Source organism: Pinus tabuliformis, chromosome 9 (genome assembly GCF_031772625.1).
Source record: "Pinus tabuliformis cultivar Carrire ecotype Pingquan chromosome 9, CPIR1, whole genome shotgun sequence".
NCBI classification, from domain to species: Eukaryota; Viridiplantae; Streptophyta; class Pinopsida; order Pinales; family Pinaceae; genus Pinus; species Pinus tabuliformis.
In genome coordinates this window covers 714,580,050-714,594,260 of record NC_142307.1, presented here as the reverse complement: position 1 = coordinate 714,594,260, position 14,211 = coordinate 714,580,050, and the positions used below count along the sequence as shown (strand labels likewise).

Here is a 14,211-nt window from a genome sequence, read left to right as displayed (position 1 = left end):
GATTCATGGTTGTTTGTCTTGTGCAGGTATCCTCTGGTCGGATCTACGCTGCAGGAATTTGTTTCCACGTTCAGATCTGCACCCTCAAGCTGTTGATGTCGAATTTTCACAGGACCGAAACTTGTTTTCGCCATTGCTCCCGAACGATAGATCAGATCGATCTGAAACTTGTTGAGCATGTTCCTATCATCATTATGCACCTCCCATAGCAAAATTGCGATCAATGAATGCACAAATTTCGAGAAAAATGGAAAATGGCTGAAGATTACAGAGATCAATTTCTCGGAAACCATGCATCGGAATCCGCTGAAACTGCTTGGGTAGGCTACTATCACCCATGTGCATCTCCCCATGAAACAGGTTTTGAAACGGATGCACGGATATGGAGAAAATGCAAAAATCGCTGAAGGTGATGGAGGCTGATTTCTTGGAAACCGTGCACCAGAATTGGCTGAAATTGCTCGAGCATGTTGCCATCGTCCCTATACAACTCCCCCTGTAACAGTTTTGCAAATGGATGCACGGTTTTCAAGCTAGGGAAAAAACAAATTCTGTTCTATGTATTTTTGCTTCAAAGCATTCTGCAAGTTTTTGCATGGTAAAAAAAAATGAGCTTGGGCTGTGATGCAGGCATGGAGATGATAGAGGAGTTTGAAGATTGTAGGAGGACTTCTGAACCCTTGAGGAAGCTATCATGTTCGCCAAACTACCTTTTTGAAATCCATTTCTAGCTTCCTGTAGAAATCCTGTAATTTCTACAGGAACTTCCTGTAGAACACACAGTTTTGAGGAAAGAAGCACAATGAGATGGAAAAAATGATGGAGAAGGGTGAGGGATGGAAACATGGATGCTTGCAGGCCTCATGGACAGATTCCCGGCCTTCAGGTCCTCTTCAGAGATCAATTTTGGCTTGTTTGTAGGCTTCCTGTAGAAGACACAGAACTTCCTGTAGAAGGCACAAAACTCTCTCTGTCTTTGTTTTGAGCGATCCCCCTGACCTGCAATGTCCTTCTTGCAACCTGCAATTATTCAATGGAAATTAGGTTTATTTTTCTTTTTCTTTTTCTCTTTTTTTGAAAAACAACTAGGGTGCCTTATGGAGGTTTTCACCCTAATTGCCTGCCCTGGGCGCCTCCATGGGAGGTTTTCACCCAGGGATCTTATTCCCTTTCTATTTCCTCTTCTTTCCAACCCATTGACCGCCTCATGGAGGTTTTCAATCAATGAGCCAATCTAAGGCGCCCCCGAGGAGGTTTTCACCTTAGATTTTTATTTTCCTCTTATTTTCATTTTTTTATCTTTTTTTCTCTTTTTTTTTTTTTTTTTTTTTTTACCCTACCCTACTTGAAAAACAAAATCATTTTCAAGTATACGAATACTTCCAATGGAGCCATGTGCACATCGAGATTAGAGACAAAATGATGTGGCGGCTTGAGATGCATGCTTTGACAGCTATCCGGATTTCAGAGACCAAATGATTTGACTTTGGAGGGATCAAACATAGCTAAGGAAGAGAGTACTGCTGCAACTTAGTGACCGTCTGAAACCATATTTCAATATAGCTCTGATATCCTTGGTCCTCTTGTTGATCTGGATCATTCTTCATGTCACCTTCTATCATGACCTTCTCATCTTCCTCTTTTTGCTGATCTTTCTCTTGAATACATGGAAGATTTGATGGTAACCATGAGAGAGCTTTCTCGATCTCTGATTCTGATCTCTTCTCTTCATCAAGTGCAGCCCATGGTTCTTTGATCTCCTCTCTTGAATCTTCTTTTGCCTTCGGTCCTTCAATGTTGTCAATATAATTTCTGTTTTGCAACACTCTTCCTGAGCTATGGTGAAGATCATTGAGCTCAAGAGGAGTCATTTGGACATGTTGTGTCTCAGCATTGCAATTGTGTTGAGCTACTCCAATGGGCAGGTTTGGGAATGGTGGTACGGGTAGTTGAGTGGGGGTGTATATTTGAGATGGATGTGGATGGGGTTGTGGTTGGGCAGGTGGTGGAGGAAAATGAGCGGGAGGAGAGTTGTACTGGGGCCTCCACCCCTGATGAGGTGCATTCCACTAAGGTTGTGGCTAAGCATAAGAATGAAACGAATGAGCAACTGGAGAAGCAAGGTATTGAGGAGGATACGACCAAGGAGGGGGTGTGGACCAGGAAGAATTAGCAGGGGGACCCCAAGAAGGCATGGAAGTGGCTTGATAAGGGTTATAATGGGTCTGGGATGTCCCTTGCATTCCCTCCTGGTAGGGTATGGGTCCATGTGGCCTCCTTTGGTTCATATAATAGAGTGATTCAGTGGCTCCTTTGGCTCTCTGATATGCAGCTTTAAGTCCAGGCAAGGAAGGGCACTGATTCGTAGGATGGTATTCTTCACAGACGAAACACACTTCTAGGGAGTGCATTGGACATTCGTTCCTAGGATGCTTTCTAGTGCACCTAGGACAAAAGATGACCAAAGCCCTCTTGGCTTCCTCTTGCTTCCTTTGGATCTGTAAGGTATCCAGTTGCATGGCAAGAAACTGCCTCATATCGCTCTTGAAATCTTCCATCTGATTTGCAAATTCGTTCTTGGACAAGGTACTGCTCCCAACATTTCTATTTGCAGCCATTTGCTCCAGAGGAATGTTTTCTTCTTCTTCTTCCCTCGGGGTTCTTCAAATATGTCTTGCTATCCACCTAAGGGTTCTTTAATCACAGCCATCGAAGAAGAGAGAAGGTTGGTTGTGTGAAGCAGTGGGCGCGTTGTGCAATCATTTTTCTGAATTATCTATACTCCTACAAGGCATGAAAGGAAATCTTTTTGGTTGTTTTTTGCTTCTTCTTTTTTCTGCTTGTACCTACAAAACTAAAATAGATTGAACTGCAACTAACTATCTTGCTGAAATGAAAATGCGGAATTGAAATGAAAGCAGGAAAGGACTAATCTATTTTGCTCAAATGAAATTGCAAGAATGAAATGCTAGGCTACGCTTGCGGAATTGAAATGCTAATCTACGCTTGCAGAAATGAAATTGCGGAATTGAAATGCTAATCTATGAAAGCGGGAAATGCTAATCTACTTTTGCAGAAACGAAATTGCATAATGGAAATGAAATAAACTACTTAGCAGAAGGTTGTAGTGGAAAATAGAAAAAAAGCAGCAATCACAAATACTCTGATGCTTCTCCCCGGCAATGGCGCCAAAAAGAGTGGTGAGCTCCAGTATTGCAGCAATAATGCTGCAACTCCTAGGACTCCCTTCTTTACTTTTATCAACCCGGTAGTTTGTAACAAACTTGGAAGCGACGGTGCTGTACGCACAAGTACTAGCTCTTGCCGCAGCTATCACTTGGTTAGCTGGCACAAGTCCGCTAGGAGCTTAAGCCAACTTCTATGAGCTCTGAGAAGAAGCTTTTTAACTGATGGACGAAAGCTAACTCAAAGAAGGTTGATCTACTTGCAGAAAGAAACTAAAAAGCTAAAAGAAAACGTAAACCCTAGCAAACCCTAATTTTACCAGCGATCCCTACCGATGCAAGAAAGAGGATGCAAGCTACTGAAAGAAATGCCATTGACTTCTAGGAAGGTAAATACATGTATCTAAGCTACTTCTACAGTGACATCTGAAAAAACATCTTTTTGTATTTTTGAATAAGTTGCCAGAATTATCATGCATGAGATTTGACTGTTTTGACTGTGCAGAGGTGGATTGGCGAGAGGAAATGCTTGAAGGAGGTGGGAAGGTTCAGAGAGGGCCTAAGGGGTCCCTAACACCCTTCCAGAGAGTTTCACATAGTTTGGCTATCAAGAAACCTCATTCGTGAGCTTCTACAGGAAGTCTGTAGGGGTTCTACAGGATGTTCTGGAATTTCTACAGGACGTCTGTAATTTTTCTACAGGATGTTTAGAAATGGGATTTTAGAAGATGGATGGAGGAAGAAAGATGAAGGAGTAGGTATGGAGGTGAGATAGGGGTGTGAGGATGTCCAGGACTTGGAGAATGGAGCTGATGGGTGCCAAGGATGGTGGGATTTGTTCAAGAAGCAGTGGAGCAATGTTGCACAAGGATATGGGGAATTAGGGCAAAGTGAGCAAATGGCAAACGTGAGGCAAGAATCCGCGTTAGGGGATGGAGCAGATGGGATTGATGGAGTACAAGTAGATGGAGAGGTATTACAGGCGCTCTGCAAGTTATCTTTCGAATTAAACAAATGAAGAGTTGGAAAATCAAGAAGCTAATTACTTTGACCTAATCTGACCTAGATAACAGCAAAGAAATGGAACAGAAGTCTATTTGCAATGAAACCATGTGAAATAACTATGCAACGAAGCAATCAAGAATCTGAATATGTAACCAACTTCTGCAAATAAAAATCGAACACTAATGATTGCATGGTGAAGAAAAGTCAGTATTTTTGGTGGCAGCAAGGTCACCTTGATCCCAACTCCTGATCCCACTGAGGGAGAGGTGAAATCAGAGGTGTTTGATGGCCCTTTTTCTGAAGATCTTCCCTATTAATAACCTATCAAATCAATCTGAACATAAAAATCGTTTTTAATCATCAAAAGCAATCTAAATAACAAAGCAAGATTTAAATCTAAATAGCAGATTTTATTCTAATAATGCAGCAAAAACACATAAAAGTAAACAAAGGAGGTATTGGGCACTTGAGATGGGCCCAACCCCAAGAGCTACAGCCTCCTAAGAGAGATTTAGAGCTGGTGCAAAGCTGGATTCATCTTTATTGATCAAAAGAATAGTTACATTCCAAAAACTGTCCACAAGGAAAAGCTTGAAAATGTGCTGAAATGCAAAGCTAACTTACTGCCTAAAAAATTACTAAAAGAATCACTAAAATCGAACTACAAACTAGCTAACTTCTGCCTACAAAGTGACTAACTGAAATGAGGCCCTAAGCCCTCTTATTTATACAAATTGAGGACCCCAACAGCCCTCCTAAACTTTAGGAACTCAGCTGCCAAAACTTGTAGTTAACAGCACTTTTACTAGCACTTGCTCGGCTGCCCTTGTGATAGTCGATTTGGTGGCCCTTAAACTCCAAGCTGATGGTGGAGAATTAGAGGTAAGTGCCCATAAATGAAGGGGACACCTTCCTAAAAATCCTCTCCACGAATTTCGCTGCCAAGTGCTCATTTAAACCTTTGATTTTGTCTCCAAATTGACCAAAAAGACTGCATAAAGCACACATTAGACTTGTTGGCATAATGACTAACCCAATTCACTCTATTAGCATAAATATAATAAAAAACATGCAATAAACTAATGAGAATGGTGGATTAAGTCGAATTAGGAGGCTAAATGAGCCCATATAATTATCCATTTTTGGGGCTCATCAAAAAGCTACTCCCCTTGTCCTAAAAGATGATACTGCTACAGGTACAGATAACAAAATCCAACAAATTGGTGAACAGTTAAATTGGATAAATACAACACTTAAGGGATTAGTTGTGAATTCTTCTGTACATAATGCACAAAAGGAACGAGTTGATTCACTACAGGTTTTTGTACATAGCATCACAAGTAGTCTAAATGATTTCCAGTTTTCCATGTCATCAATTGAAGGAATTGTCAAAGAAGAAAAACAAGTCACCAAACTTATGTCAGAAAAAATAGAAAGACGGTATGATGATACAGAAAGAGGTGTCAATAAGGGTCTCTCCTCAAGAAAAAATTCAGGAATTGGCATCAAAGTTTGATGAGCTGAATTTGACTAATAAAGATAAGAAGATTCCTTCTTCCTTTTTATTCAGCCATCCTGTTACCATACATCAACCACAAAAGACCATAGAAAAAATCCCAGCCTTATTTCCCAAAGAAAAAATGGATACAGAAGAAAGCTCCTTTGAAACAGGAGAACATTCTCATTCACTTCCAGTCTATGAGCCATTACCTAGCCAATTTACAAGATATCCTGCTCCTGATCTTAGTGGTAAGGGTAAAATGCCAGAAGCTCAAACCTACTTCTATGATGCCCACAAAGAATGGAATATTGATAATCTGAGTACCGGTCAAATTAGACAAATGATTGATCAGATGTATACCGAATATAAGCTAATGTGCATGAAAGGAAAAGGGGAAGTAGAAGCATGCAAAACACTCATACAATGCTTCATAGGCACACTACAAAGATGGTGGGAACTTGGGAAGTAGAATCTTCCCCTGCTCTTGTTGATAAAATGGTTGATGAAACTATTAAGATGAGGTAGAAGATATAGTCATGAATCCAGATGGCACAACACAAAATAACATGATAGGTGGATTGACTTCCATGATACTTGAACATTGGTGTGGTGCAGATACTGAAATTTCTGATAAACATTCTATGGTCCTGATGAATCTGAAATGCAAAAAGATGTCTCAATATGATGATTTCCATAGAGATTGGGTACAAAGAATTTATGAAGTTAAAGATAGCAAAAATCTCCTCTGGAAACAAGTATATCTTGTTGCACTCCCACATAAATTTGTTGAGTACCTAAAGATCCAAGAAGTCTTCCAAAATCCCTATGAGTCATACACATGGGGAGAAATATATAGTATTATAACAAAAACTTTGGTTAGCCTTTGCATAAACATGAGAGTGAACAAATCAATCCAAAAACTCTCAAGGCTGCCTGATAGCAAGTCAATATGCAATAAGTATGGCCTTCTCTTAGATGATCTAGTTGTACATAGAAGAAAGGCAAGAAAGGCGATAAAGAAAATACCAAAAAGAAAAAAAGATTTAGATACTCCTAGAAAGCCATAAGCTACAAAGCACAAAAGAAACCTTTTAAAGTGAATTACAGAAGGGTCCAGCGAACCCATTATTACAACCCAACAGACATTCATCTCCGAACACATAAACAGCAAGCTTGGAATAAGCTTACTTGTTGGCTTTGCGAGAACCAAGGACACACTTCCAACAAGTGTCCTCAAGGAGAAAGCTCTAAACTTCACAAAGGAAAGAAATCACAAGAAGTGGCCAAAAAAATTCAGCATGAAAAGTCCCAAAAAAGAAAAATGAAGTTGCTTGTTCAAATACAGTGCCTCAGATGTGGTTCTAAGAATCACAGAACAAAAAATTGTCCAAACATTACTTTTCGAGATGAGGTACACCTATTAGAACAAGATTGTTGTGATTCCACTAAGACTTCTAGTTTCAGTCTTTCTGAATCTGATTCAATTAATGATGATGCAGTCTTTGTAGCCCATGAATGTAATTGCACAGATTCTGAAAATTGCCACTGCAGTACTACAGAAATTGATTCAGAATATTCTTCTGAAGATGAAGCAGCACCACTCCCTAAACTAAAAGTATGTATGGCCCATTCAGCAGAAGATGAGGATGCAAAAGTCTTAGCTGGAATTAAAACTCACCCTAAAGGAGAAATGAAAGAAAAATTGATGGAGCCCACGGGGCTTTGGATTGACTGTGAATGGGTGCACTGTTAAGGCACTCCTTGCGATAGGTCATTGGTTCAAATCCCCCGTGGGTGCTTACCTACCAAAAAAATAAAGAAAAATTGATGGAAACTTTTCTACAAACCATGCTTAAAAATCAGGGATTATCGTCATCCTCGGCCCAGAAAGTTACTACTCCTAAATGTCTTTTTGTTGATGCTTCATATGAACAAAACACTAAGTCCTTTCAAAAGCATCACCAACAAGATAAGCAAAGAACACTTACTTTAAGTGAACTCAGCCATGAGATTCAACACCTCAAAAAAGAAATTGTTGGACTAAAAACTCAGATTACTGTATTAGAAAATGGAAAGGGGAAGAATAGTGAAAACATTTCATTAGCATCCAGTCCAGTGGCACCTCCTATCAAAAATCCAAAGATTGAAATTTTTGAAACAAAATCAAATGATTTCATGGGTCTGAATGCTATGAGGATAATGGCAGTACAACACCAGCAATATCATGTGATGCTGAAGATTAGAATCCAAAATGAAATCTTCCATTTGAAGACCCTGCTTGACACTGGTGAAGATATAAATGTGTTAAATAAAAAATCTATTCCAGCCAAATATTGGGTCAAAGCACGCAGAGAAGTCATAGGTCTAGGAGCACAAAAATTTAATCTCCAATATGAAATTCCAAAGGCCACCATTTGTTTTGAAGAATATTGCATGAATGTCAAATTTGCAGTAGGAGACATCCCAGTCGGATGTATACTTGGAAATCCATTTTTAGCAGCAGTCGAACCCCATGGTTCAGCAAGACTTGATAATGGGAGGTCTGGTTATTTCATTTCTATACCAAATTCTGATGGTTATTTGCAGGCCATTACATTACCTTTTGTATCCACTCCTAGAATCTCTACAATGATCCAGGCTATGCAAGAGCTAAACCAATCTGATCTCAAATTAGAAGAGCTCAAAGAGTTAAAAATGAGCCTCAGGATTGAAGAAAGGTTGAAACAACCTGAAGTAAAAAAGAAAATCAACGAATTAAGGCACCAATTAGAACAAGAATGTTGTGCAGAAGAACCTAATGCTTTCTGGCACCAAAAACAATATTTCATAGAATTGCCCTATAAGCCAGATTATATAGGAAGACCTTGCAAGAACCGCGCCATACCTATGAATGAAGAATACAGGAAACTCTACCAGAAAGAGATTCAGAACCTATTGGAAAGGAAGCTCATCAGAGAATCAAATAGTCCATGGAATTGCTATGGGTTTTATGTTAATAAACACTCAGAACAGATCAGAGGAATTCCAAGATTGGTTATAAGTTATTGCCCACTCAACAATGTATTAGCAAATGACACGTATCCTATCCCACATAAGGGGAATCTCATATCAAGGATTGCAGCAGGAGCAAAAATCTTTTCCAAATTTGATATAAAATCAGGGTTTTGGCAGGTTTCTATAAAAGAAGCAGACAGATTCAAAATAACTTTCAACATCCCTTCAGGACATTATGAGTGGAATGTCATGCCTTTGGATTAAAACATGCACCATCCAAATTCCAAAGGGTAATGGACCAAGTGTTCAGACCTTATTTTGATTGGTTGATTGTGTACATAGATGATGTCTTGATTTTTTCAAAATCATTAGATGAGCATTTTAAACATGTATATAAGTTCAAACAGATAGTTAAATTTAATGGCTTAGGGCTAAGCAAAAAGAAAATGGAGATATTTCAAACCAAGATAAGATTTCTTGGTCATGTCATAGAGAATGGACAAATCTCTTTGCAACAGAATGCTGTAGCATTTGCATATAAAATTCAGGACAAAACTCAGCTACAAAGATTCCTAGGGTGCTTAAACTATCTCTGTAATTTCTATCAAAATTGTGCTCAAGACAGAAAAAATTTGAATCGAAGGTTGCAGAAAAATCCCAGCCCGTGGACAAAAGCACACACAGAAGTTGTTCGCAAGATCAAAGCGAAAGTTCGGGTACTCCCTATCCTGTATCTCTCTGATGACAATATACCCAAGATAATGAAAACTGATGCCAGTAATATTGGATGGGGCAGGGTGCTAAAACAATGGGTTATAATATAGACTGCCCAGAATTATATTTTTAATTGTGGATTGGATATACCTTTTTTGTGATGGTGGGTTGGATTCGATCTGCCCAATAACAATTTGTTAAAATTATATGGTGGGAAAAATCGTATAGCATCTTGGTTCCGTTAATGAATTGGTGATCATCACATGAGGAACTGTAGAAATATATTGAGAATTTTAATTCCAGTACTGATTATTGTTCCTTGTATTATTTGTTTGTGTACCATATATTGAATTTGTATTGGAACCCTAGGGCAAGCTAGGGCAAGATTGGCTTAAGATCATTACACTACCTCCAAAATATCTAGAGGTGTGATAAACTTGCTTAACCTGCTATCCCAACATAATTTACCCACTAAGATATGAGCTCCCCAAATGAAAGGAAAACCCCAAGTTCTGGATTTCATCATCCATCCACCATCTAGCAATATCAAATCTCCAAACTTCTCATCTAGTGACTTCCATTGTTTTAGTCTCCACCATGTTTACAACGAATGCACATCTTTAACATTGAAAGGAAATCTACAATCATTCATATGAAACTGCAATACCCAAGAAAATGAAATGAAATTCAAATCAGTGGACAAGAAGCAGGGAGCGTAACATAGGTGGCAATCATTCAATCAGCTTCTTCATTCCTTATAATCTTATCTCTTTACTAATCTATGTCTCACGTAAAAATAGGAGAGGCAAAAACAAGCAAGTACAAATCACAGTGCACACTCTATCCCCCATTCTTAAATAGCAATTTCATTACCTTAAGTTTATACGTTACAACAACTAGAAACCATTGATCAACTTCAAGAAACTAGTACCCAACTGTAAAGTAACTATTATCTATTGAGCAACTGAATACCTAACAACAGTTGGGTTGCTTTAACATGAAATACAGCTCCCAAATGTTTATTTTCACGATTGTTGCTCACATCCAAATTACTATTGCATAATTACTCAACGATCTACTATTGCATAACTACTCAACGATCTACAATATTTCTCAACTGTTTATTTTCTGGTAAGCTAATCATCATCTTCAGAGTTGCTTTGACTCTTCTCATTCCTCCCATATACCTTTTAGTAATCTAGATCACTTAAATTTTCATCTGTATAGGAGCCATTAGAGCCTGCTCAAACGTGATTTTAGCTCAGTCTAGGTTTTGTAACACCATATGCCCTGCTGAATCGTGTAGCTCGGAAGGATTTTCTATCGCCCATCTCAGCATATTGCTCTTACTATTGACTTGCCAGTTAGAGCTTCACATTGAAATGGGGCATCTGACATTGCTATACCTCCAAAAATTTTGGCAGGATACAAACCTCCTAGATATAAAGGGAAATCCTTTTTCTTTACCCTTTTGGTACAACCTCTGTAAAACTTAGCCTGTGTGAAGATCCAAGCCTGACTACCATGATGGTTAATGTCATATTCAATGCAATTAGGGTTTCAGGAAGGCAGCCTTGGCTAAAGGCTTCATGTTTAGTTAGATGATTTTGCCAGCTGGGTTTGAGCATATTCAATTGGCTATTAACAAACCCATCTGGCAAAAGCCTTCTAACCATGCTTGAATCCCAATCAAAGCTACCATGCATATCTTAATTTAATATAAACAAAGGGGCATTCAGCCAAAATTCCTGTAAAGCAAGTCTACCCCCACTATCTCTAAAATCATTAATGCTGCTTCCTGCCATTGGTTCCTAGAATTGAGTTTCAGTTCAGAGTGCTAATGTGAAATTTCCCAGCCAGAAAACAAAATATAGTGAAACATGTTAGGTTCCTATACCAATAGGTGTCATATTTCATGATTGACTGTGGAAATGCCAAATATGATCATCCTTTCCATGCTGCAAAGGTTCCATATTTTCAAAAATCAAAAATAAAAAAAAAATGTAAAGAGGGTATGCCCTAAAGGAATAATCAAAGGGCAAAAAGAATGAATTGGTCAAGAAAAAAACAAAGAAAATGAACCCCAAAGAAAGACCAGGAAAGTGGCTAGTCAAAATGCCACCACTGTCCTATTTTTTGCAAAACAAGTTCAGAATGTGCAATCACTGACTTCTGTCACACTTGATGGATGGCCCAACAGCTCAATCTTGGCCAGTCCATGTTTAAATTTCTTGTGTTAGCATTAGAGAATAAGTTCTGCTCAAACAGTATAAGCTTGGCAGATCAGTAGTCAGGTAGAGAAGCAAGGGTGCTCAACAGCTAAATCTGAGCCCCTGGAAGAGATAAGGGCAGACTTAGATAGGAGGACAGTTGAAAGAAAACAAAAGAGAAAGGGTTTGCTAGTTCAAATGCACCCAATCAAAGGAAGAAAAAATGTTAGGTGTATTAGGCTGGGTAGGTAGGTAGATGTTGCAGAAGCAGGTTGGTGATCAGTTTTGTCTTGTTGAATTTGATTTATCTCATGGATATCACAAATACCATGGCAAGGTGATTGCAGTTCAGGTGGAGCATGACTAATTTCCCCTCTCATTTCCCCATGAACACTTACTAACATCCCTTCAAGGACATTGGGATCTGCTCAATGGTCCTAATTCATTTCATTTTATGAGAAATACTAAGTGGAACTCTGTGTTTACTTAGCCAAAACAAGCCACATTTCTTGTGTAAAAATAATCATTCCATTACACTTTCATTTCCCTAAAAACCTAAGTTTTTACCTTATAAACTTAGCCTTTTCCATCTACAAAACCATATTAACACTCTAACTCTATTATATAGCTCCCTTTTTAACTTTTCCCCACTCCTATTATACATAAAATAACGTAAAAATCCCTAAAAATCTAAATATCCCAACCCCCGGCTTAATATAGCCATACACCATAAAGTTTCGGGAATTATAGGTTCACTTGGAACCTTATAATAACCCTAGCCGCGTACATATCCTATGGAATTTAATTAACACTTGGTCAATTAAATAACCAACCCGCAAACCCGAAATTGCAATACACTGTAATACTTCGCAAAAACATTAAAAAGCGATGGAATATTATGGCGGGCCCCGTACATTACCCCTCCGCCAGTTTACCGTGCCACCAGCCGTCAGATCTGATCCCCCAGATCGGACGGTCCTCATCCATATCGCGAGCCCCCATATGCCGAACGATAGCGTCCGGGGGATGGGCGGTATTTCCGCCGTACGCGAGACACGCGTCAGGCGCCCGGTGTGATCGTTGCCCCCTCTGACAAAACCACTATCACCCAAAGGCGGTGCGGGGGCCAAACCGCTTACCGCCTATGCCCCCGCCCCGCTGACGTCACCCGCTCGTCACCCTCGCGTCATTGCCCACGTCATCCGCCACCCCGCCTCTGTACCATCCGCCGTGTCCGCCACGTCACTGCCAAGTCGACCTCCGTACCCCCCGCTATACGACAAAATCATGACGTCATGCTGACGTCACTCGACCAAAGCGCGCCAAAAGCCCGCCAAACTCAAAATTTTTGTCAAAAAGCCGTTAAAACGTCATTTTTGCCCATTTCATTTTGTTTGGTCTGCGCGTTACTTGCATGGTTTTCAACGACCAAAAGGCCATTGTTACTGCACAGTCCACCAACCAGGCAATTCAACTCCGTTGCTCGGTCCCTCAGCTCGCTCTGCCACCTACATTGTGCACCCGGCGTCCATAAAACAGGTATTTACCCAAATTCTTCTCCCAAACCGTGTTTTTCCGAGTTTTTATCCAAAAATTGCCCGTAGAACCAGATTTTAAACTAAAGACACAGTGTTGCCCCTAACCTTTGCAATTTAACCTCTGATTTGGCCCATTTTTCCCAAAGAAAACCTGTGGACTGTGTTCCCTCTGCAAAACCACCCATCGAGCTGAAATTAAGATTATTACCGCCTGCAATTTCCACAGAAAGCTCCAGAAACCGATATTTTACCTACTATTACTGTGAAAGCTCCAAATTTTAAATTAAATAATCACAGAGGATTGAAAAATGGAAACTCCTGTTGCCCTCAATGTTGCCCCCTTGAATGCACCACACAAGGAGCTGGAATGGTTGCCCTTAGCTGATAGGGACTTCCAAATACAAGACCTAAGGGGTATCAAAGACCATCTACAAACATTTTGTGAAATCAGGAACAGCTACCTAAACAAGACTGACCTCTATGGCATCTGGCAGTCCAATCTGCCCAGATATTATCTCCCATCAGTCAATATATTTCCAGATATAATCTGACTGTGTTGTGCTAACTATGAGCCCACTCAAAGAGCAATCATGTCCCCAAATGGCACTGTCCTGTTCTATATCACTCCTGACTCAATCAATGAGATGTTGCATTTCAAGCCCAATCAGCCTCTGGCTCCCCTGTCTATGAAAAATTTGCTAGACCAAGGCTCCAAACTATCCTCTGCAGAGATAGGCCGAATTGCCAATTTATTCATGAGACCAGACTCCCAGCCCAGAGACTCACCTCCTTATCACCAGGTCTATTTCAATGAAGTTGGGAGAACTGTCATTGACATGATATCATATGTCCTCGGCTTTAGAACCAGTGAGTATGTTGATGAGACCATTCTTGCCCTGATGTCTATATTTATTCCAGGACACCCTCCTGCCATCAAGTATGACTTTGCTACCTTCATTAGCAACAAAATCCATGAACAATTCATGAGCCTAAATAGGGAAGGAGTTTTCAAGTATACAGCCTATATCTATCATCTGTTTTTATACTATCAAACAGATAGTTTT

At 39.8% G+C, this 14,211-nt stretch overlaps 1 protein-coding gene across 1 annotated transcript in view; it reads right to left on the bottom strand.

Annotated features, from left to right (window-relative positions):
• The window catches only part of LOC149150692 (Tetratricopeptide repeat (TPR)-like superfamily protein), a 62,636-nt gene that overhangs the window by 38,859 nt on the left and 9,566 nt on the right, over window positions 1-14,211 (bottom strand). The window lies entirely within an intron of this gene.